A 25,982-nucleotide genomic window follows, 5' to 3' on the forward strand; every position below is an offset into this window, starting at 1 on the left:
TTCACTCTAGAGTCTGTTCTTTCCCCTCCACCACTGCCTCGCTCCAGCTCTTGAGCGCGTAGCAGCGGAGAGCGTCCATTATTTTCTGAGGCTGAGAAAACATAAATGGTAAGCGTGAATTCATAATACTATTTACTACTATTTACTCACCCTTAAGCCATCCTAGCTGTATATGACTTTCTTCTTTCTGATAAACACTCTCAGAGATATTTTAATAAATATCCAGAAGCATCCAAGCTTTATAGTACCAGTGAACGGGACCCACGAGTATGAGCTGAAGAAGAGCTGATAAAGTGCTTCCATCCACATCCATCTATCATAAACGGACTCCACATGGCTCCGGGGAGTTAATAAAGGCCTTCTGAAGCAAAGCAATGTGTTTGTGTAAAAAAACTTTTTTCCCATATTTAACAATTTATGAGGTAAAATATCTAGCTTCTTTGAAGTGAAGAGTGGAACCAAATGTTTCCTTTTGATCTCGTCTATGCCATTAAACCTACAACAGAGGCGCTTGAGCATTTAAAACTCACCGCAGTGATAACACAATTCAAGATAAATGAGCAGATGCATAAAGGTTGAACACTAGTGTCCATATTTCATGTTTCTAATGTCATTGACAGTAGGCATTTTTATGTGAAGAGCAGATTAATTGAAAACGTTGGCTGAAAGTAAGGAAAGGAACCTGTTAATGAGCTGGGCCCATATGTATAAAACTTCTCAGAAATGCTCGTAAGAATTGTCTTAAGCATTGACTTAAGTGTCAAAAAACATTTCTAAGAGTAGAAGACTTTTATAAAGAAGCAAAAAGCAACTTTCAGCAACGTCTAAGACTGATTCTTATGCTGACTGAAGTGGCACTTAAGTGTTGTGAACTAAGGACTACAATGATGTCAACCCAAAATGGCCGCCGTCAACCTCTGAATCATCCAATAGTGAGCCTGCAAGGGAGAAGACAGCAGCATGACACCAATCATGTAATGTAATTATAACAAAATCATTTAATTAAGACATTAACAAACAAAAAGTTTTTGCATTGTGCAAAATTATCACAAATTAGTGTTGATGCTACTGAATCCTTTTCTATTGATATATGTCTCCTCATTTATAGTCCATAGCATTGAGGCCAACATTCAGTTTCATCAACAACTACAGAGAAGCTTGCAATCCTCATAAACACTGCTTGCTTTTGCCGCATTGTTTGAAGATCAGTTGGAAAGTCAATGAACTGCCATACAGCAGTGGCCAGAAGTGTTGATCAGCCAAGGAAAAAATGACGACATCTCCCTTTATACAAGTATTATTAAAAATGTGTTAAAGATTTTGTAAGAACATTGTGTATTCAGGCTTGGATTCAGTTGTTTTATTTGTGATAACGCAATGAAACACACCAATCATGCAAAGAAATTATAACCACATGCGAAAACAAAAGAGATCCAGTGAAATATTAATATGTTGTTGTCAATGTATTCTTTTTCCTGTGAGCTTTTTTGTTTTTCTAAAACCTGTAGCTTTCGATTGCCTTTTTTTGCCAAATAATTTTGATGATGATTGTTTGACAGACCAAGGGAGACTAGTATCTTTTCTTAACTCTCCTAAGCGCTGAATATAAATACTCAATGGTGATTGGCTAATTTTTTTTACCAACTGAGGCACAAGACCAAGCCCAGCTAAATCCCCTTAAGCCGGGGACACACTTAACGATTGTAAGGCCGATTATGACTGTAATTTGATACTTACGACTGATCATTCCCAATCATCAGAGCCAGTTGTGTTCAGTTGGTGTTTACAGTCAGTGTTTAAATTCTATGTGTAATTAATTAAATCTGCTTCAGTCGAAGGAAACAGTCTTTGTGTGTTGAGTCTTACTCAGTCTTAGAGTGTTTTAGCTAGTCGTGATGTGTGTCCCTGGCTTTAACGGTTGACATCGGCAGATTTGGCACGTTCATGAAAGAACAGCGGTGCTTTTGATTTCAGTAACATGTATATGGTGTTACTGTGGTGAAATTACAAACAAAAAATACACATTCTGAGACATGAAATAAAACGAACAACTGGGAATTTTATTAACATTAAATCATCCTTCCATTTTCACCTCATATTTTTGGGTAGGCTGTGCCTCCTTTGCCTCCCCTGATGAGCCGCCACTGGTCGTGATCATGTTGTATTCGAGATGAATCATGATGGTGAAATCTGTAAGCCAACTTTTGCAGGAAGCTGCCACAGCCTTGGAACAACAAGTGCAGAAAACCACAAGCCGGGCTGTCAAAGCGTCAAACCCTCGTCCGACTGCAGTCCCTCAGCCTGAGTCATGGAGATCTTCAGGTATATATACCTGATATATATATATGAAGCATATATATATATATATATATATATATATATATATATATATATATATCAAATATTTTAGTACAGTACAATGACATCACAAAATAGGCTAATACATGAATAAACCTATAGTCTAACAGTGACATGGTCTACTTACACTGAACAGTTTCTCATGGCAACTGAAGATGCCGTGACTCAGGCCAGGGACTGCAGTGGGACGAGAGATTGATGCTTGGACAGTCCGGCTTGTAGTGTTGACAGTATTGTCAATTCTTGAACATGCATTTCTTTTGTACAGAATTCACACATGGTTATTTTTACACATCCTGTGGTTCTGACTGGCATGTGAAACTATTACATGTGTTCACACGAGAACTGCTGGTTGTGTGATGTTGTGATGGTTTTTAACACTGCTGAAGTGCTGATTATGTGTTTAGAGTTGTTAAACACAAGAACAGTGTTAGAGGAATCTTTTAGATAATGGTGTTGTGTTGATGAAATTTGACAAATAATTGATTTTAGTGTCTAAATAATTGAGAAAATCTGTAATAAGATTAAAGATTTATGAAAACCTTTGACCCCAAGTATGAGCAATGATACAGATGCTTATTAAGCACCAATAATTCAGATTCTTATTGAGTGTCATTCTGCATGAAGCACAAATAAAACATGATCTGAAAACGTCTGATGTGATCTTCTCTTCACAGCAGTTTATCTTTCTATAGCACTTCCTCTTTAACTCTCAGTTAAATGAGTCTTTCTACAATTTAGGGTATATGTTATGTCCAACGGTGCTAATTATGTCTTTTCTAATGTTCTTCACAGAGATTATATTTTCTCCATTAAGGGAAAACAGATTATAATCAGGCCTGCCACCATTCATGATCCAGGTCCAGTTCCCCTTTCCAGCCCTTTTTGTGTTCTGGTTTATGTTTAGTTGTTATGTTTGGTTAGGGTGTCTGGAGCTGTCCTTAGAGCAGGGATATGTCACATCTGTTTTGGGTTTTGGTTCATGTCCTTTTTTATGGTGGTCGTGGTTCCTTTGTTTCCTGTTTTTTTTTTCTTCTTTTTTTTCATGTGATTCTCTTATCCCATCATGTGATTCCCTTGATTTATGTGTCACATTTTTTGGTTCATTGTGTTCAGGTGTTTCATGTTAGTCATTAGTCCATGTGTATATATAGCCCATGTTTTTCCATTGTTTCTTTTGTCTAGTTTTGTTCATGTATCCTGGTGTTTGTGAGTTCTATTTTGGTTTATATTCAAGTCAAGTCATTGTTTTCTTGAATTGATTTTCACTTTTATGTAATAAACTGAAATTGGGTTCATCTTCAGCTTTCCTCCAGTGGACTCATAACAGACTGATAGAGCTGCTCCTGACAGTGTTAACCCTTTGATGCACGAGCTATGAAAACCCCTTCTAATGCGCAACATGGGTCAAAAATGACCCGTATTCATTTCCTATGTAATTTCAATCATGGTTGAGTGTTTCTTTGCTGAATCTTTGAAAGAAATGTATTTTATCATTAATTTATTCCAGGTATTCCTTAAATATCTTGTTTTTGATTTTCTACAAATAATTATGTTTATTTTTCTTTCTTACTTTATAAACAAACACAGTTTCTACATCAATTTTACACACATGGGTCAAAAATGACCCGTATTCATTTCCTATGTAATTTCAATCATGGTTGAGTGTTTCTTTGCTGAATCTTTGAAAGAAATGTATTTTATCATTAATTTATTCCAGGTATTCCTTAAATATCTTGTTTTTGATTTTCTACAAATAATTATGTTTATTTTTCTTTCTTACTTTATAAACAAACACAGTTTCTACATCAATTTTACACACATGGGTCAAAAATGACCCGTATTCATTTCCTATGTAATTTCAGTCATGACTGAGTGTTTCTTCGCTGAATCTTTGAAAGAAATGTATTTTGTCATTTATTTATTCCAGGTATTCCTTAAATATCTTGTTTTTGATTTTAACAAATAATTGTGTTTATTTTTTCTTTCTTTTTTTCATAAACAAACACAGGTTTTGTATTTCTACATCAATTTTACACACATGGGTCAAAAATTACCCATATAGAAACCTTTGCAAATTTTCGCAAGAAGGAACATATTTACTGCAGACAACTGTTCATCTGCCACACATTTCATGTCTCAACATGGCTGCTTTTGTATATTTGATGGATGAAAGACATATTATATTTCATATAATAGGCTGTATATTATATTTCATAATTTGTATTTTTTGTCATTAACCAATGCTACTGGTCACCTTTTACATCTATCAGTGTTCCTGAAAAGTAACATTTTTGAACAAGGTTTCTGTCCAGCAGTGAAAATATATAATAAGTGTATCGATCAACAGTGATTTTGAATTTCTTTATCTAGAGTGTTAATGGCTGGTCCTCAACAGAACTGAGGTGGATGATGACATCACTGTAAAAAAGCTGAAAGTGTACTTTGCGAACAGTCAAACGCAATTTAAATGTGTATGTGCAGGGTTGCACATACACAGTTACAGAAATCCGGCGGAAATTATAAAAAGTTACAAAAATCTGTATGCTGACCCTCACGTACACATAAAAAGTGAAGTATACGTTGGCCTTTAGAAAGGTAATGACACACACATTCAAAAAAATTCATTCAAAAAGAAAGGAAAAATTAAAATAAGGATTTGGTTATTGAGTAATAGATGGAATAATGAATGATAAAATTAATTTATTGTAATATATGCGATATAGAAAATAACTAATTCGGGTCACTTTTGACACATGTTGTATTTGTCCAAAACTGTTACATTTCAGGAACACTGACAGACTTAAAGGATGACCAATTGCATTGATTTATGACAAAAAAATTAAAAATTATGAAATATATAGCCTAATATATTAAATATAATAAGACTTACATCCATCAAATATACAAAAGTAGCCTTGTTAAGATGTAAAATGTGTGGCAGATGAACAGTTGTCTGCAGTAAATATGTTCCTACTTGCAAAAATTTGCAAATCTTAAAGATTTCTATATGGGTCATTTTTGACCCATGTGTGTAAAATTGATGTAGAAACTGTGTTTGTTTATAAAGTAAGAAAGAAAAATAAACATAAATATTTGTAGAAAATCAAAAACAAGATATTTAAGTAATACCTGAAATAAATAAATGATAAAATAAATTTCTCTCAAAGATTCAGCGAAGAAACACTCAGTCATGACTGAAATTACATAGGAAATGAATACGGGTCATTTTTGACCCATGTGTGTAAAATTGATGTAGACAGACAAAAACTATGTTTGTTTATAAAGTAAGAAAGAAAAAATGAACATAATGATTTTTTACAATCAAAAACAAGATATTTAAGGAATACCTGGAATAAATGAATGATAAAATACATTTCTTTTAAAGATTCAGCAAAGAAACACTCAGTCATGACTGAAATTACATAGGAAATGAATACGGGTCATTTTTGACCCATGTTGCGCATTAGAAGGGTAGTGATACAAAAATGATTTTTATTAAAAAAGTAAGAAAGAAAAAATTAAAATGAGGATTTGTGATGATCAAAAACAAGTTAATTGAGGAATACCTGGAATACTGAATGATTAAAATAATTTCTTGCAAAGATATAGAAAATAAAAACTCAACCGGGTCATTTTTGACCCATGTTGTGCATCAAAGGGTTAAAAAAAAGGAACTGATGAGTTTTCAGAGAAGTGCAGATCAGTTGTGAAGAAAATGTTGAAATCCAGTGGTGACGTTTCTGAGACCTCAGACTGTGAGAACTTTTGTGTTGTCTCTATGAAGACATTTGGTAACTCAAAGCCAAAGGAAATGTGGGTAAAATGTGCAGTTTCTGTCCCACCAAGCCTGAACTCCAGGGTTTAAAACATTCATATGTCCCCAATGAGTCTTACTGACAAGATTCACACATAGACACAAACATGACATAAACTCAACTGTCATATTCTAGCAGAGTTTTCAATGGGTGCCTTTTGTATGTTGTAGAGTGTGAGTGCTCAAGCTCAACTTCAGTTACAGACGCTGAAGCAAAAAGTGTTACAACCACACCCAGTCTCCACTTAAATGATTATAAAACCCAAATTATTTTGTTTGGGTCAAACAAGAAAAAGGATCTGAATGTTACTGACCTACTGTAGATATTCTTACTCATACTTCCTCAGACACTAAAGGTTTAGGATTTTATCTTGATAGTAGCCTTAAACTAGACGAGTAAATGAATGCTATGTTAGCTCTAGCTTTTATCACCACTAGCATCCACTAGCCAATGTCAAACCCTCCTGTAGTAGAAAGAGTTCTGAAATTGTTATCCACGCTTTTATTTCATCACTGTTGGACTATTACAATTTGTTGTATGGTTTTCCTGTCTCATCCATGTCTCACCTTCAAATGTTCTAAAATACAGCTGTTCATAGACCGTCACAAATGGGATCATATTATGACCATCATATGCTCTCTGCATTGACTACTAAACCGCAGTGATTTCAAAATTGTTATTTGTCTATAAAGCCCTCAACAATCTTAGTCCTTCAATACCTCTGAGACTTAATTTATATGCATAATCCATCTAGATTGTTTAGTTGTTTTCTTCTGTGTGTATTAAGATCAAGGCTGTAAGAGAAACCGAGTCTTTGCAGTCTTCATGCTGTGTAGTATCCTTCTACTGAGTCTGAGTTCAAATCTTTGCTAAAAACTCATGTATTCTCTTCTGCTTTTAACTGTTTGTAAGTGTGTTTATATAGCTACAGCTCTTTAGTCAAGCAAGGATGTTTTAAATATGCTATAGTGCTTGAACTTGATATTATATTTGTGCCTTGTTTGTTCATGTGAAATACTCCTAATAGAATGAGCCAAATATTGACTCTGATGCCTGATGTAGCCTTCTTTCTTTTATCATTTTTGTTTTCTAAGGAAAAATCTAATAACTGTGATTTTCCTGAGATACAGTTTCGACTCACTGTGCCGTTATTCAGTCTACAGCGATCAGTGTAGTCTGATTCCTCAAAGAGTCTCAAGCCTGTTCTTTTTGGTGAATCAAAATCATATAGTGCAACAAATACAGACTGATTTCCAAATGAATGACAAAACTGTTATTTGAATCGTTCAGTGGCTGAATTTCTATTACATTATACGTTATATTAAGAGGAACAGGCATAAAAATTGTTATGTCTTGCTGTATGAATATTAAACTGTTCACAGGCAGGGATGGGCAGTATTTATGATGCATGTATTTCAAATACGTATTTCAAATATAAAATAGTATTTTGTAATTTGTATTTGATTTGGTTGATGAAAATGGTTTTCTATTTTGTATCAAAATACTTTAGTGTTTTGTATTTTTAAAATACTGTAAAATACTTTGTATTAAGTCTACATGATGACATCATAAAAATGCCACCAGTATGTCAGTAGTAATTGATCCATATGGAAGAAGGTGGTCAAGAAACATGCAGGCTGTCATCTTTCCATCATTTTTTTTTTTTTTTTTTTTACATAATGTTCTTGAAAACAATTATACCGAGCAGCAACCCCCTATATATATGATTAACAATCAAATGATTAATTAGTTACAAACTAGTTTCTATGAATACAGGTGCCATCAGTTGATCTTATGAATGACTTGTTTGTCATTGAGTCAGTGTTGCTGATGCAAAATAGGCCCTTCGTTACTAAACAACAAGTAACTAAATTAGGATACAATTATAAGTCATTCGCAAACATTAAACTGTTGGTTACTTTAAAACTAACCTTCATCTGGGAGATCACAGGGATATGTTAATATTTGATCTGTTAAAGCCACAATATATGAATTTTCGACGCTAGAAGTGGCACATTCAAAAGAAAGGTGTAGCTCGATGGCACCTTGATTTCACGGAATCACGGGATGTATTGTCTTCACATCTAAAGCCGGTGGAAAATAATCGGGATGGGACTAGGGCAGAAATCATGTTCATAGATGAGTTTATTAATGTTATTGTAGTATGAAGCAGAGCATGGCCGAGTGTTGTTGGAGCTGAATGAGGCTGCTGGAGTAATTGATAATGAGAGACGAGTGCGACACTAAACTCGAGAGCAGTGGGACTTTTATTATGCCACAGTTCCTGCTTCTGCTTCTTCCGGTCAAGCGTATGTGGGGTAAAGCAGCGCTGTTTATCATATTAGATACATTTGTGTGTTGAAAGTTGTTAAAGTGCTACTCTGCGTTAGCTCGGCGGCTGCTATGAGACACTTGTTGCACACTGCAGTAAGATAGATCGATATTAGTCATGGTGAAACATGGTACTCGCTGTAAATCAAGAAAACAAGATTCAAACAAAAAGACTAAATGTGCTGAGCTATATAACATGAGTAGTTTTCTGTTAATGAATGTATCCAAACAGTCTAATAACTGCCCATCTGTCTAATAAAATACATAATATACTAAGGCGTCTTTGATGTCTCCATGGTTTCTACAAAATAAAACCGGAAATCGAGGGTAATGATGTTATTGATAGGCGACGCACAGACATGGTCTCTGTCCTGGTTGAAATTGCTTATTTCTCTGGATTTAAACAATTTTGGAAACATTTGGGATAATGTAAATACACAAGTTAACAAAATATATAACATTGTTCTAGTGGTTTTTGGATATTTTCATCTAAAAATCCTATATATTTGTGCCTTTAACTGGTTGCATATGTCAGATTTATTGCATACCTTGGGCAGAGAAAAGCTGTTGCTATCAAACATTGTTTACTTAATCAACTGAGTCAGTGTAATGCTGAAGGGATCATTCAAATAGGCCAACTGATGGAAGGTTTGTGCAGAAATTTCATGCTCCCTTGTAAAAGTATTTTGTAGTAATTTTAAAATACAAAAATAGTAGTTTATTTTGATACACTTAAAATTAAGGTATTTGGTATTTTATTTTAAAATATATTTATAAATATTATGAAGTATTTTTGCCCAACCCTGTACACAGGTACAAATGTATCAGTGCCAAACTCGACACTCTTATTGTCAGAAGCCTGATAATAGAAATAGAGTTGAGCTCATAGTTGAGGTTTGGTTTGTTCTTTAACAGTGTGGAGGAACAGCAGATGTTCACCAGCTTCTGCTTCTTAACTTATTAATACAGCTAATACCATCATTACAATAAAGATCTGTCAAAGTATTGTTTCCTTTTCTTTGTCCATTAAACACACAGAATTATTTATTCTCATAATGGCGAATTGATGCTGTTCAGTTTGATCCTGAATGAGTCCTGACAACATTTCAGTGTAAACTTGTATGATATTTTCTGAAAACATGTTACAAGATTATTAACATTATCAGAAGGTTTTCTGTAACTCATGAGCTACATTTGTATGTCTTTAATCTGTCATTATGTTCCTAAAGATCTGACTGCAGGTATCAGGAAGTCTTGAGGCTTTAACTCAGTCTGTCTTTAACCGTCTGTCATTATTCAGTCAGTATGGAGCTCAGTCAACTTCCTCTTGTGCTCTGTGAGTATTATTTCCTCCACATGTGTTTCATGTCCATTGCTCTTATATTATGTATAGGATCGAATGATTTAGTGTTTTTGGATTTATTTATTTTTTTATGTTATTCTCAGAGTTTCAGATCCAGCTCTAGTTGATGATATACGAGTGAAAGATGAGCTTGAGAGATTAAATGTGCAGTTAGTGCTGTTTGTGAAAGAGAAATGAACTCTGTTGTGTTTGGGTCAGTCTGTTCGTTCAGTCACTCAGTTTTGTGTTTTTTAATAGTGATTGTTGAATCAGTTATGTTGATTTGTTTTGTACAGTTTGCTGTTCATGATGCCTTAAGTAGATGTTCACCAGTTAGTCTTCAGTAGATGTTCACCAGTTAGTCTTCAGTAGACGTTCACTAGTTAGTCTTCAGTAGATGTTCACTAGTTAGTCTTCAGTAGATGTTCACTAGTTAGTCTTCAGTAGATGTTCACTAGTTAGTCTTCAGTAGATGTTCACTAGTTAGTCTTCAGTAGATGTTCACTAGTTAGTCTTCAGTAGATGTTCACTAGTTAGTCTTCAGTAGATGTTCACTAGTTAGTCTTCAGTAGACGTTCACTAGTTAGTCTTCAGTAGATGTTCACTAGTTAGTCTTCAGTAGATGTTCACTAGTTAGTCTTCAGTAGATGTTCACTAGTTAGTCTTCAGTAGATGTTCACTAGTTAGTCTTCAGTAGACGTTCACTAGTTAGTCTTCAGTAGATGTTCACTAGTTAGTCTTCAGTAGATGTTCACTAGTTAGTCTTCAGTAGATGTTCACTAGTTAGTCTTCAGTAGATGTTCACTAGTTAGTCTTCAGTAGATGTTCACTAGTTAGTCTTCAGTAGATGTTCACTAGTTAGTCTTCAGTAGACGTTCACTAGTTAGTCTTCAGTAGATGTTCACTAGTTAGTCTTCAGTAGATGTTCACTAGTTAGTCTTCAGTAGATGTTCACTAGTTAGTCTTCAGTAGATGTTCACTAGTTAGTCTTCAGTAGACGTTCACTAGTTAGTCTTCAGTAGATGTTCACTAGTTAGTCTTCAGTAGATGTTCACTAGTTAGTCTTCAGTAGACGTTCACTAGTTAGTCTTCAGTAGATGTTCACTAGTTAGTCTTCAGTAGATGTTCACTAGTTAGTCTTCAGTAGACGTTCACTAGTTAGTCTTCAGTAGATGTTCACTAGTTAGTCTTCAGTAGATGTTCACTAGTTAGTCTTCAGTAGATGTTCACTAGTTAGTCTTCAGTAGATGTTCACTAGTTAGTCTTCAGTAGATGTTCACTAGTTAGTAAGAGTTTATCTTGAATCAGACTTTAAATAAGACTGTTGGCTTCAAGTTTCTTAACAAGTTCAGTTTCTCTCTTCTGTAATCATGAAATCTATGAAATATCAGACGGATGTTTCAGTGTTTATCTGGACATATCAGTCTAACGCACAAAATATCTTAATATGAGTTCATCGTTATTACTGTCACTGTTTTCAGACTCTAGAAGTGTTTTACAGAAACATTCATCCAAAAAAATGTAAAGAGAAATGTACAGTGACGGCAGGGGACACATCAAATTCATGTAGTTTTGTCGTGGCTACGACATATTATAATACATATTATCATCCCACCAGTTAATATCATGTTGTGGCTATGACAAAACTAAGTAAACCGAACATGTCCCCTCCCAGTCACCGTAGAAATTAAACATTTCTGTGTTGTGATGCTAAAAAACATGTGAGAGTGAAATTATAGTGTTTCACAAGCAAAGAAAGAGCATGCATTTATAAAATGGCTAAAGTATAATACAGAGTTGATCAGCTCCATGTTCACACTGTAATAATATAATGTGAGATTTTCCTGTACTTGGCTGAGCTGTTGTTTGTGTTGCTCACCAATGTACTCAATTTCTCTAATACATAAAATAAATATGAGATTTTGTGAGGAGAAGAATTTACTGGAGTTTATCACAGATCTTCATCAATGATGTTAGTCTGTCGATCTTCAGAGAATCTGAACCCACATTTCTGTTTGTGGGACAGACCTTATACCTGAAGATAATTTACAAACAGAAGACGTCACAGAGAAACTCAGAGAAACACAGCCGGTCCCTCACGGGAAGAACTTTGAAAATAAGATCCCACAGAAATAAAGAATCAGGATAACCAATGGATGAGTTTGATGATCTTTCCTTGAGACATTTAATCTTTCATGAGTTTTTTACTTTGTGTTTTCAGTGCTGATTTCAAACATCCACTCTGGACACACTGAAGGTGAGTGAATTTGATTCATAAATTTCATCACAAATGGGTGATTCTGTTACAAACCAGGAGCCGGATTCATGAAATATTCTTATATACTGTTATATATACTATATATATAATATATACTTATATACTAAAAATGTTTTGTATTTCCAAAAACTTAAAATTTAAAAAAAATTACCGAAAACAAAATGTAAGTTTAAGTATTTACGAATTTAAGAAATTTTAATAAGTATTCATATTCCTGATAAAATGTTCTTAAAAATCAGTGTAAAAAACTTCTTAAAGTCAGGATAACCTCCAACCTGACGTAATTTCTAGTAATTTATCTTAAGAACTTTTTTTTTTTTAACTTCTTTAAGAATATTTTCATGAATCCGACCCCAGAAAAGAAAAGAATTGTCATGATTATAAAAACAGCTTTTTAAACAAGTTATATAAATGATTCATGTGTTGTGACTAGTAAAACCACACAGACAGTTCTGAGGTGTGACAAAAACACCAAAAACATTCACTCACAAAAATGCCAATTTCCTCAGAAATATTGTACAGCTAAATTTTGTGAAGAATATAGAACAAAATATCTTTTGACTTTTGTCTTGAAAATTAGTAACTCTATAGACACCACAAAAACTTTGAACGGATTTAATAAAAATGATTTTCTGGACCTGCAGTAACAAAGTCCTTTAAACTACAACAACAATTTACAACACTTTGTTATCTGATACTGTGTGTCTCTTTGACTGCTGGTGTAGATGTAGGTGGTGTGAAACCCTTCTTTAAGCTCAGGACTATTAACTTAAAGGATGTGGGTTTGAACCTGTCATGTACTGCTCTGAGACACAAAGGTTGAGAAACCAAACACTGTGTTTATTAGAAGGGTAATCCACAAAATAATTCACAAAACAGGCAAACGTTCATGAACAGTCCAAACAGATATCAGGACAGGAACTCAAGCAGACCAAGAGACAGAGAAACAGAGCAAATCCAGAGAACAAAGGGTAGTGATGGGCGATTTCAAAACACTGCTTCATGAAGCTTCGAAGCTTTATGAATCTTTTGTTTCGAATCAGTGATTCAGAGCGTGTGTCAAACTGACAAAGTCACGTGATTTCAGTAAACGAGGATTCATTACATCATTACTGTTTTGAAATGTTTCAATTACAGGGGTCCACTGGTAGAGGCGATGATAAACTGAACCCATGAATCATGCAGATTCACTGAGAACTATTGAACAAGTGTCTATGGGCCTATTATACATTTGTAGATGTTTTAATTAGACATTAGAATAATTATGAATATGAATAAGAACACATAATATACAGGTACTCTATATGTATTAGATGATTAGTTAATTGCATTTGATAGATTTTTCTTTCAATAAACTTTTGCAGTATTTGTAAAAGGGTATTTTTTATGCATGTTTGGCCTGAGTTTTGTTGCATTTACACTGTTCTGACCACTAGGGGTCACCGTGGAGACGGGTGTCAGACGACACATTTGCTTCAACTGCTTCAGTGTTTCATGAAGCCTCGATCTGCCCATCACTAGAAAAAAGGGTCAAAACAGGGAAACAGATGAACAATGTTGCGCTCAGAAATGCAGTGATGACACACACAAGACTTCACAGAGTTAACAAGATTAATGAGACACAGCTGAATGTAACGGCTGTTTTGGGAAATGTAGTCCATGATAGAGTGGCAATGGTCTGGTGTGGAGTGTCCTCTGGTGGCTATCAAGAGCACTCCAGCTGGTGATCATGACTGAACCCCACATTAGATGATCTTTGAACCTTTGAACAGTTGCTGTCCTTTAACTCTCACTGAATGTTCACCTTGTTTGTTTCTTGTTTCCAGCAGCTCTTTTACATTGTCTGTGAAATAAAAATGCACTAATGATTTGCCAGAGAGAGAATGAGATCTGCTGAAAAACTTTCACATCTCATGCTTCACTGACTTTATATTGACAGATTTTCCCAAACCAACTCTGACTGTTGAGCCACAGAGTTCAGTGTTCACTGGAGACAAAGTTACTCTGAGATGTGACATTTATGAAGGAGTCACAAGCTGGAGGTACAACTGGTATAAAGGAGGTTCAGGCTTTACTTCCACTGAAGGACCAACACACACATTGTGGTCTGTTTCTAAATCTGACGCTGGTAAATACTCCTGTTTTGGAGAAGAGAGAGGATCACGACGCACATCACCTCTCAGTAATGAAGTTACACTGACAGTATCAGATGAGTTTGATCATGTCTTCATAAACACACACAAGTTTAAAATGTTATTAATGAGTGATTTCTTTTCAGAGCAGTTTTAAGTGTTTCTCCACAGAAGTAGTTGATTTTGACAGAAGGTTTTTAGGGGTAAATCACTAAAATGTGGCTCCAGTTTTCTTTTGTTTATAACTTTGAACCCTTTTAAAGGCACAATATGTAAGATCTTTAGATTAAAATATCCCAAAACCACTAAAACAAAGTTATATATTTTGTTGACTTGTGTACTTACATTATCCCAAACGTTTGCAGCAATGTTTAAATCCAGACAAATCAGCAGTTTTAAGCAGGACACGGACCGTGTCATTGTGTCGCCTGTCAATGATTTCCCCTCGATTTCCAGTTTTACTTTTGTAGAAACCATGGAAACACCAGATGCTTTAATATATTATGTTTTTATTAGACAGACGAGCAACTGTTTGGATACATTTATCTAAAAAAACGAACCATTGTTATATTGCTCAACACATTTATTAGGGCCCGAGCACCGATGGTGTGAGGACCCTATTGGAATTGCTCAGCCAATTATTCTTCTTCTCCAAAATTAATCGCATTTTTGAGGGCCTAAACGTTCTCAAAAACTCATGAAACTTTGCACACGCGTCAGAAGTGGTGAAAATTTACATCTGATATGGGTTTCAGAATTAGGTGTGGCAAAATGGCTCGATAGCGCCACCTACAAAATTTCAATTAAGCGCCCTTCATGCTACATTTCACGTACAGTTATGAAATTCGGTAGACAGATGTAACAGCCCAATACCTACAAAAAAGCCCCTGGGTGCAAAGTTTGTAAACCCAACAGGAAGTGAGATATTTTGAATTTTCTCTACAAAATTTTGGCAGTTTTTGTCATTTCAAATGTTGTACTTTAGGTGCGAGGGCCCTTTCATCGCTGCTTGCAGCTTTAATTATTGTTTGAATCACTTGTTTTCTTGAATTACCAAAACCACAGCACAGACAGATGCGTAACGCACCTACAAATCAATACTTATTCATCTTCTACATCAGAAATGATGTTGCTTAAAAGGTTACACAGGGCAAATTCTCTTAATTTGATCAATTTTAGGGGTGAGGTTAATTGGAACTGTTATAAGAAAGGATTTTGAAGTTCTTCAGTCGGCATATGACCTGCTCAACATGGACACATCTTCAGAGAGTTGCACGTCTCTCTTAGTGAATGCTGGAATGACAAGTTTCACCTTCCTTTCAGTTGTGATTTTGAAGTGTAGTTGTGGTCAGGGACAGATGGATCCCTCTATTGTGTTTCTGCATCACAGTTGCATCTGTGGAAATAATATAACCATAAACATTTTTACATTACTACTTTATGTATTAATGCATCATGACAATTAATATAATATAATTACGGTGTGCGGTGTGAGAGAGAGAGCGAGAGAGAGAGTTGCCGTGGTTACGATGGCAGTTGGCAGCAAAAATATCAGCTCTTGATATCAGCATCATTTTTACCAGAGAATGTATGATTTTTACGACTCAAACTGTAATTAAATAATTGGATACTTAATTGTGAACAATAGAGGCAAAAGATTTTTAAGGTGAGACCTCTAAAAAAGATTTTATTTTCCTGTCATCACCTAAAAACTTCATATAAACTCAACATTTCAAGCGAACTGCTATAGGCTAACATTCAGTGGCAGTTCATTCAGTTGAGAACAACATGGTCCTACCTAAAGCAGAGGCATTTTTCAAAAATGAAGAGGAGCTGGAGGTAATATATCCAACAGAAGTTAAATCTACCAAAGATAAGGAAAAGATGAAAGAAATGATCCTGAGAGTGAACCCAGAGATACTGCTGTCTGACTACAGTGGACCAGAAGACAACAGAGTCCGGTGTAACCTGCTCTTCTTCACTGAACACCCATCAGTCTGGCACACCATCCTCTGCTCTGCCATGACATGCAGAAGAAAAGGAGGCATCAGCAAAAGCAGACAACTCACTCTAGAAGGAGACAATGACACAAAGCTGACTGTGAACCTTTATCATAATGGTACAGTCATGGTCCAGGGACCAGAAACCAGCCTTAATGAATTACAGAGGAACTTTAAAAACCTTAAATTGGAGGTTCAGAAGATTAAGAAAGATCCTGAAGTGAAGAGAAACACAGATGAAAATGATATGCGACAACCTGTTAGCTTAAGTAATCACAGTGTGTCTGTAGTCAAGTATGATCATTATTTCTTAATGATATCATTATGATATACTATATTTCTATATACCCTCTATATTACTTTTAATTGATTAATCATGTTTTAAAACATGATTTGGTCATGAATTCATACATTGTTCTGGTGAATACAATATTTCTCAATGTCATCATTTAAAATAACATGTTATAATATTCAAGGGATGTTCTCTTCTGCTTTTGGAGAGAAAATGACTAACCCTGATTTTGTCAATACTGTATAGTTAATATACTGTATTAGTTCAGATATAATTATTTTACTTGAGACATGGAGTCGTTTAGACTCCAAAACCCGCACTCCTTTAAACTACAGAGAGCTACGAATACCCTCAATCAAAAAGCCTAATGTTAAAAATAGAAGAGATTCAGGAGGAATCATAGTTTGGCTCAAAGACTATCTGTGGCATTACATTCAACCTGTGAAAAAAGGGCAAACACATATTTGGATAAAGCTTAAAAAAGAGCTTTTGTGTTTAGATGAGGACCTGTACCTGTGTGCCACATACTGTATATCCCCCCATATGAGTCACCTTATTATAATGAAGACATCTCCTCAACCCTACAGTCAGAGATCATTTACTTTCAGTCTCTAGGATCAGTTCTTTTAATGGGGGATCTGAATGCTACAACGGGGAAGGATGGAGACAAATATATAAACGGTTCACTTAATCATCAACAAAAACGATATACTAAAACACGTCAGAATTACGACAACACAATAAACAGACATGGAAAACAAGTCCTGCAGCTCTGCAAAAGCCTGGGTCTTTATATAGTTAAAGACAGAACAAAGGGTGATTCTCTGGGTCGATTTCTGCCATCTTCAGATCAGAAGGTTAAACTGTATCCACTCACCCCCAAATTTATATGGAGTAAAGACAGTCCTGCCCAGTATGAAGCTGCACTCCAGAGCACTCATGTTCAGAACATGAGAGACTCATTTCTAATGACTTCATTTAGCAAAGAGGAAAAAAACACCAATTTAGCAACTGAACAGTTAACAAAAATCTTCTCTATGGTGGTCAGAAAAGCCCTGAGAAAAAGAAAAAAAATTATAGAAGCAAAAAAGAAATGCTGGTTGGTTTGATAAAGAATGCCAAAAAGTAAGAAAAGAATCACGGTCATTATCAAACAATAAACACAGAGACCCAGCAAACCAACAAATACGAGCCACATATCAACAAACCCTTAAAATGTACAAGTCACTATTAATACAGCAAAAAGCTGATCACATGAAAATAAAACTAAACAAGATTGAGGAGGCAGTCGATCAAAATTCTTTTTGGGAATTATGGAACAATTTAGACAAATCCAAAAAAGCCAAACTAGAGAACAACACTTCAGTTTAATTTGATTTAATGTTTTAATATCGGGTAACTTTTCATAAATAAAAAAACAGCACATTTTGTTATTTTTGTTTATTATATTATTTATCACATAATTTTCATTGTTTGTTGTTGTACAGAAAGACCAAAACCCAAAGTGTCCATTAAACCTGATCATCATGTATTCAGAGGAGAGACAGTTACTCAGATGTGACATTGATGCTGAAGGAGTCACTAGCTGGAGGTACAGCTGGTATAAAGGAGGTTCAATCAGAGTTTTCAGTGAACTACAGGAACTCACATTCAGTTCTGTTTCTGAGTCTGACGCTGGTAAATACTCCTGTGATGGATCAGAGACTGAAGGATCACGCAGATCACACCGCAGTGATGAAGTTACACTGACAGTATCAGGTGAGTTTGATCATCTCTTCATAAACACACACAAGTTTATCATGTTATTAATGAGTGATTTGCTTCTTCACATTAAGATACTTTTTTAAACCAAAATTGTCTCACAAGATTTTCAATGAGTCTCAAAGTTGGCTGGATTTTTGGATTTTTCAAATTCATTACCAAAAAAACCCCTAAAAAGTAGTTCACGAGTTCACACTTACAAATAAGTCAGATAAAATAAATGGTAAATGTATTTGGTGTGCTGTCCGGAGAGACGGCTCCGAGCTCGGTATTTGGCCCGAACACAGAGTACCCCCCCGCCCCCATATAATTATTAATTAACGAGTTCGTTTGCCCATATAATCTTTAGGGTATTAGGTTAGCTAATTTGGCTTGCTGTCCACTGAGGATGGGCTCGATGAAGCATCTTCAACTCGAGCTCTGATACACCCCCCAGTGAATAAATATAGGATGTGATTACATAGGGCAAGGTACCTGAAATGAAGGTGGAGTTTGGGGAGGTGGAGGGATGCTGAAACAGCTGAGACTGAAGAGAGGTAAGCAGCTGCTTATATACTCTGGCTGTTGATTGGAAGATTAGATGGGCTCGCTCCTCCCTAAATTACGTTTAGGAACTTCACTAATTATGTTACAATAGATAAACAATAAGCAAAAGCAAAATAAATAAATACATACATAGACTGTAGTGGGTTGAACAAAATAATAAAGTGAAAAAGTGAAAGTCACATGAGGCCAAGGTGTCCCATACTCAGGGTTTGTGCTCTGCTTTTCCCCCATCCAAGTGTGCACACACACACACACACACACACAGACACACACAGCGAGTATTGAACACACACACACACAGCGAGTATTGAACACACACACACACACACACACACACAGACACACACACACACACACACACACAGCTGTGAGTATTGAACACACACACACACACACACACACACACACAGCTGTGAGTATTGAACACACACATTTTAACAATTTATTTCAATCCACTTAAAATAAATAATCCACAGGGTCATAAATAGTATAGGTGCAGTCAAACACAAAATCATGGACCAGTAGCATACCGCAGATCATCACAATATTAAGCATAACTCAGTTTTTATGAGTATAAATAGCAACGCCTCCACCATATAAGGCGGCTGCCTATAATAGCAGACAGAGCACAGTACTTTGCTAACCGCTTAGCCCTTTTTTTGGGCATCCCAAGCTGTTGAAGCCCCTTTACTACCAGCCTGTGTGTATGACTTAAGCTTGCAAATATGAAAACAAGTAATCGATCTCTGAAATGATGTTTAGAAGTGGTTGGTATTTAACTGCTTTAGTCATAAAGGCTTCCTCCATACTGGAGTCAAAAGTGCAAGCAACCTCCAAAACGAACACTTCTCTAGACTCCTCATTAATCACAACAACATCAGTGTATTAGCAAACAGATGTGAAAAGGTTTCAAAGTTACTATTTCAATACTGACACATGTATGGTTTTACACAGGAAAGTTTATACATTCTTACTGAAGATAAGAAATGATTTGATATTTCTTTCGCTATAAGGTCCACTATTCTGTCATGGTGTGCTTTGTACATTCCCTTGAAAGCATGGCAGCCGTTCAAAATATGCGGCAATGTTACAATAATCTGTTCTGTGGTGTGATGCAAACAATAGGGAACCTGAGTTGTAGAAAACCAGATGGAAAGGTTAAATCTAGTAGGAAGAACTTGTAATCTAGCTTTTGCTGTGAAAATAACAATGACTTCACTAAGTGCTGTATTCTTAAGAAATGAATGAGAAACAGAGTGGTCAGCTAATGGAAGACATGCAAGTTTTCCCTGAAGTTTCAGTCATGCCCAGTGTTGTTTTTGGTGATGTTGATGTAAACCCATAAGAGTTCGCCGGGCACCTGTAGATGTTAACGGGTGGTTATGACCACCGTATGTGGCTGTTGCTCTGACGTAGGTGAGGGGGTCAGTAATAATGTCCTCTGAGACTCTCACAGTCCTTGAGTCAGACCTCACCCACACCAGCGATACTCCAGTTCAAACACAGAGATCATTCAAGTCTGGCCAATCTGACCAGACACCAAAACCAGCAGAGTAGGTGTCAAGTTTCCAGTTGGATTTTCTTTTGAAGCCAAGGAAGTGAGGCTCTGACTCCCTAGCCAGCGGCACCTTGCGTCTCCTTAGGTCCAGGAACAGGGAGGATGTTCTGTCTAATAGCCTCTAACTTCATAGTCAAAGGCAGTGGACATTTGTCAATCAAGTCCAACCTGGATGTAAACTCTGACACGATGATGTTTACTTGCTCTTTCCATTCTCCTGCAATATTAATTTTGTGCCCAAGATAAGTGTATGTCTCATGAAGAGAATATACACGTATAGGATTTGTTGCTACTGTAAACACAGGACATTTATCAGTTTTTGAACGGTACCACCTATTTCCTCCACTCCTCCTCTCATACAGAACAGCACATTTGGTGTCTTTAATCTCCAGACCTGACCACTTCAGAAAGGAATCTGTTCTGGCCAGCATGTTTTTAACTACACTTTCTTCTCTAGAAGCGATCTAGACATCATCTGCATAGCCATGCACTGCAATAGGAGATATCATATGAGGGGGGGCACAGTGACACATCCACTTGAGCCATTGGTTGATGGCAATTATAAAATTAATTGCCCTCCAAGGGCAGCCAGTTTTAATGCCTGTCTGAAGTGGTGTTGAGTGACCTGTTCTCCACAGATTACTTCAATAAAGGAGCCTCTATCTTTCACTATGTCAATGAACAGTTGAGGTAGTTGTATTTCCTCCAATGATTTGAACATGACATTGTGAGGTAAAGTTCCAAATGCATCTCTAAAGTCTAAGAAGACTGCATACAGTCTACATGACTCATGCTTAAAGTCATCTATCCCAGTTTTAAGACAAAATACATGTTCATTCATACCTTGCCTATTGGTGTATGCCTTTTGCTTGGTGGATAAGATGTCAGCTTTCACCAACCATGGAAGAACTCTGGCCAGTATGCATTTCATGAACACCTTATACATGGTAGGAAGTTGGATCATCGGGGATGTTGTCTTTTTTTTTGGATACGATGAATTAGTGCTCCTTTCCATGACTCTGGTACTCTCTTATTTTCCAAACAGACATTAAAAACAGTTGTTAAAATCTGACATGACTGCATGGCTTTAAATGTCTCATATGTCACGCCATCCTTCCCACTAGCTTTGTTGTTAGGGAGGTTATTTAAAACAGTCTCCACCTTCTTTTACATATAGATGGATAGTACATATCCAGGGGCGTAAATTTCATCGGACAGTAGGGGGGGACAATAAACATAAAATTTCTCAAGAGCAATTTTTGAAGGGGACACAAATAATACAGCCACAATTTTACTTATAAAGGATATATGCAGGGGTTAAATTGAGCCGGGGCCGTCTGGGGCTGAGCCCCGGGACATAGGCTTATCAGGGCTCGACATTAACGATTAATTTTTTGAAGGGGCAAGAGAAAGAGAGCTTTACTTGTCCTGATTAAAACATCAATAACAAAAAGTTAGGGAATCACCAAAATGCAAGCATGATTCTATTACATTTAGTGTAAGTGGCGATTGATAATGGATAATATAAATATTAATAAATATTTTATTAATGAATGATTCAGCGTTTTGAACGAATCGGTTGAGTCAAAGATTCAGTAATAGCCTATTCCAAAACACCTGCCTCATTCTTGAATGAATCAGCCATTTGAACAAATCGTTTGAATGAATGACTAGGACAGTCACTTGCCACAACCTACTACCAGTTCAGTTTCATGTTTAAATTTTCCCAACATTTCTTATTTGTATATTCAAAAATATTTAAAGAATATCATAACATTATTTAATGCAGTTGTAATTTTTCAGTGTAAATTATTTAATTTGATTCATAACAGTCCTGCTTTATTTTTCTTATTGAATTTATTGATCAAATGTAAAAAAAAAAAATGAAATAAGATTAGGGGAAAAAATGCCCTTGGGGTAAATATCACAAATATGCAGATATAAATATGCAAAAGCTGACGGAACACTGTTGAGTATATAGCTTCAGAATAAATTATATTTACACCAAAAAAAATCCAATTTTTTCCAGACAACTTTTTTGGTCGGACAAGTGACCAATTTACTTGTCCAAAGGACAATACCCTGTATTTTGTATTGATATGCTCTCCTTTAGGCCTACAGAAAGATTTTGTTATCAGATGTAGCTTTGCACACTGCCAACATCTAGAATGATTTTGATCTGCATTTTAGTGTTCATAGCAGAGGGCTCTGTCGACTTATTTTTGGTTTGTCAATTGATAAGATTTTGTAGGCTTTGCATACTCATGTGCACTCCTCGAAAGCCTGAAATTTAACCACTGGATATATGTAACGTAATGTTACACAGAAGAAAACCTTACTACTATTATTAGTGTAGCATGTAGACTGCCATTATGCTCAATGTTTCTCTTTGGTTCAATAAAAAAAAACTTACTAAATTAACCAAAATATTCAAAATAATTTATTTATTGGAATATTTTTGAAGTTTTTTACAACCAAGTCACCAAAATACGATGAATATACTTTGAGCAAAACCCAACACACAACAGTAAATCTTCTAGCCTTATTACAGTTCACTGTTAATTGTTGTTGGTGTGGGTGACATAGTATCCAACAAGCTATTGTAAACAAGCTACATGAATAAATGTCGGCAAATTATATTTGTTATTGCTGCTTCTACTGATGTCGGACATCAGTGTGTATTTTATAAAACTCTTAATGTATTGTTTTAATGGTGATTATGCATATTTAAATGTCTGTAACCTTAAAAGAAACATTATGTGGCTGAAAACGCTGCATAGCTGTGATATATGACAAGAGCTGCGCGTGTCCGTCTCGCAGCCAGAGCGCGAAAGCACAGTTTGAATCTGGCAGTTATGTGACGTCGCTGAACGTTCGAAATCCCATATGTGGTACCGTACGCCCAGGGGCACTGAAATAAAAATCCCATACGTGGGACCGTACCGCTCAAAGGGTTAAGGCTATTTGTAGGCTATTGGCTATGACTAACTTAGAAGGCAAATGCTAGCCCCCTCCCTCTCTCTCCGCCGCCGGTCTCAGGCTTCAAATGCATAAAATATGAAACTTTATAGACATACCAAAGTTTCTTTCGTAAAGACAACGTTGTAGCCTACTTATTCAAACAACAAGATATTTATTTACCGTTGCAAGACGTTCAGCTGCTGTGCTGTGGAACTTCAGTTCGCGGCACTCAGGGGGCGGAGTTAAGAGGTTTGACTGACAGTTTGTGCGGATCCAAAAAGATTTTGTCACAAGCTCTTTTTAATACTTTTATTAGGCTAAATATATTTGTAAATCAGACAGACAGACGTAAAGGGTGACCAATACCATTGATTTATTCAAGAAAATAAATAAATAAAATAAAACACCTCCCAAAAAAAGGGCACTTCGGAGTGTAAGGACAAAAAGGGCATGTGCTCTGCACAGGTTGAGCCCTACCTGTGCACGTGCCTGGGTGAGTTCATGCAGAACTTAAACGATGGGTTTGTCTTTAATAAAGGAAATTAAATATGTTCTCAAACATTACTAAATTACTGCTGTAATTGTGTTGTCAGGTGTTTCTCCTCCAGTGTTTCTGATCATCAGTCCCAGCAGATCTCAACACTTCACATCTGTCTCTCTCTCTCTGAGCTGTGAGAACAAGAGTAACTCTGATGGATGGACAGTCAGAAGATACACAGACAGTCGGGGGCTGGAAGATTGTTCATCATCAGCGTTTGGATCACAAACAGGATCTACATGTAAAATCGGATCCACCAGAATATCAGACACTGGAGTGTACTGGTGTCAGGCTGTATCTGGAGAGAAATCTCATCCTGTTAATATCACTGTACACTGTGAGTCTTTATTTCTGTGTTTGTTCATTTCACTGACAGTTTACAATCAATGCATGAAGAAAGTTAACAAGAGCAGGAAGCATTAGATACAGTCGTGACTTTAACCAGTAAAAAAACAACCAGACCATCATAGCAATACACTAAAACACTCAGAAACCAGTGGGCAGTGGAAAATATAAACATCTATTTTTATTTTGTCTTGTTTTTATTATGTTATCGTTTTGTTCATGTTGCATGTTTCCTGTGTTTCTGTAGCTGGTGTGATTCTGGAAAGTCCTGTTCATCCTGTGAATGAAGGAGATAATCTGACTCTACGCTGTTTATATCCATATACAAGCCCATCAATCCTCAGTGCTGATTTCTATAAAGATGGATCACTCATCCAGAATCAAACTACAGAGATGATCATCTCTACTGTCTCAAAGTCACATGAGGGTTTCTACTACTGCAAACACCCAGAGAGAGGAGAGTCGCCCAAGAGCTGGATCTCAGTCAGAGGTGAGAGTCAATGAAACTGTGAGTGTTTTATGTCTTCATATGTCCTCGTTCAGATATAGTGCATGATAAAGTGCTTGTGTGTTTCTTTTTCAGGGTCTCATTCTCAGATCTCTGTCCTCAACATACTCAGTTCTGTACTGGCAGCTTGTCCATATCTGCTAGTGACAGTCGTGCTGATTTACAAATGCTGCAGAATGAGAGGTAAAACACCCCAGTGATTTATTACAAGTCATTATTACTATATTTAATTGACCAACAAATCTGTCAAAACAATCATTAATATTATGTGATGTCACATTCGGGTTTGTTCTTTATAAAGTTTTGTGAAATTGATTTACAAATACAGAATTGAATGTGTCACTTGTGTGAATTATCCTCACTGACACATACATGCTTTTTTCAAATTTGGTTAAGTTCATATAGTTAAAAGATGATTGTAGTTCATAAAAGCAATAGATGCAGAGAAAAAAACAAAACAAATATACCCATGAGTAAATGATTGTTATTGTGTGTGTTTAACAGTTACATCTGTTGAAGAGGAAGAAACTTCAATCTGATATTAATTTGTTGTGACGGTCAGAAAACATAAGCGTCTTCCTAGAATCTCTCAATCTCTCATTCACAAGCTCAGGCAGATCATCATTACTGGAGAGACGACTTCATTTAAACGCAGGAATGAATCCTCTTTATTACTGTTGTGTGTGTATGACATACAGGAGTCACTCCTGATTCACCACTAACCTTTTGTCATGTCACGTTTGTTAAAGTCAACATGAACCAACTTTCCCAAACCACTTGACTTCCATTGATTCCATTCCCATTTGATTTTATCCACCAGGAAATGATTTCATTGTAAAAGGTTACACTTTGGAAGAGTTAAGAAAGGGTACATTTGTTTTTTGCTGTTTTTGACCAATGCAATATTATTGGTAATATGGACCAGACCATCACTGAGCTTTAGCATCACGAGTACATCTTGAAATGAATGTTTTGCTTTATTTAAAATAAAATGCCTCTCCTCAGCCTGAAAACACAGTGACTGTCCGTTTATAAAGTTTGGGAAGTCATTACTATTTATCAGCATATTTCAGTGGTTTTTCAATATTGTTTTTAAGTGAAACTTTAATATTTCTATTTTGTTCTGCTTTATGTAATGCAATACAATCCTTTTCAATGTAAGGCTTGTGTGATGTTTGCATGTTTCACATTATAACCACATAAACACTGACATT

At 36.0% G+C, this 25,982-nt stretch overlaps 1 pseudogene; it reads left to right on the forward strand.

Annotated features, from left to right (window-relative positions):
• Positions 1–9,812: 9,812 nt before the first annotated feature.
• On the forward strand, positions 9,813–25,714 carry LOC137017881 (low affinity immunoglobulin gamma Fc region receptor III-A-like; annotated as a pseudogene).
• Positions 25,715–25,982: the final 268 nt, after the last annotated feature.

Source organism: Chanodichthys erythropterus, chromosome 3 (assembly GCF_024489055.1).
Source record: "Chanodichthys erythropterus isolate Z2021 chromosome 3, ASM2448905v1, whole genome shotgun sequence".
Classification (NCBI taxonomy): Eukaryota; Metazoa; Chordata; class Actinopteri; order Cypriniformes; family Xenocyprididae; genus Chanodichthys; species Chanodichthys erythropterus.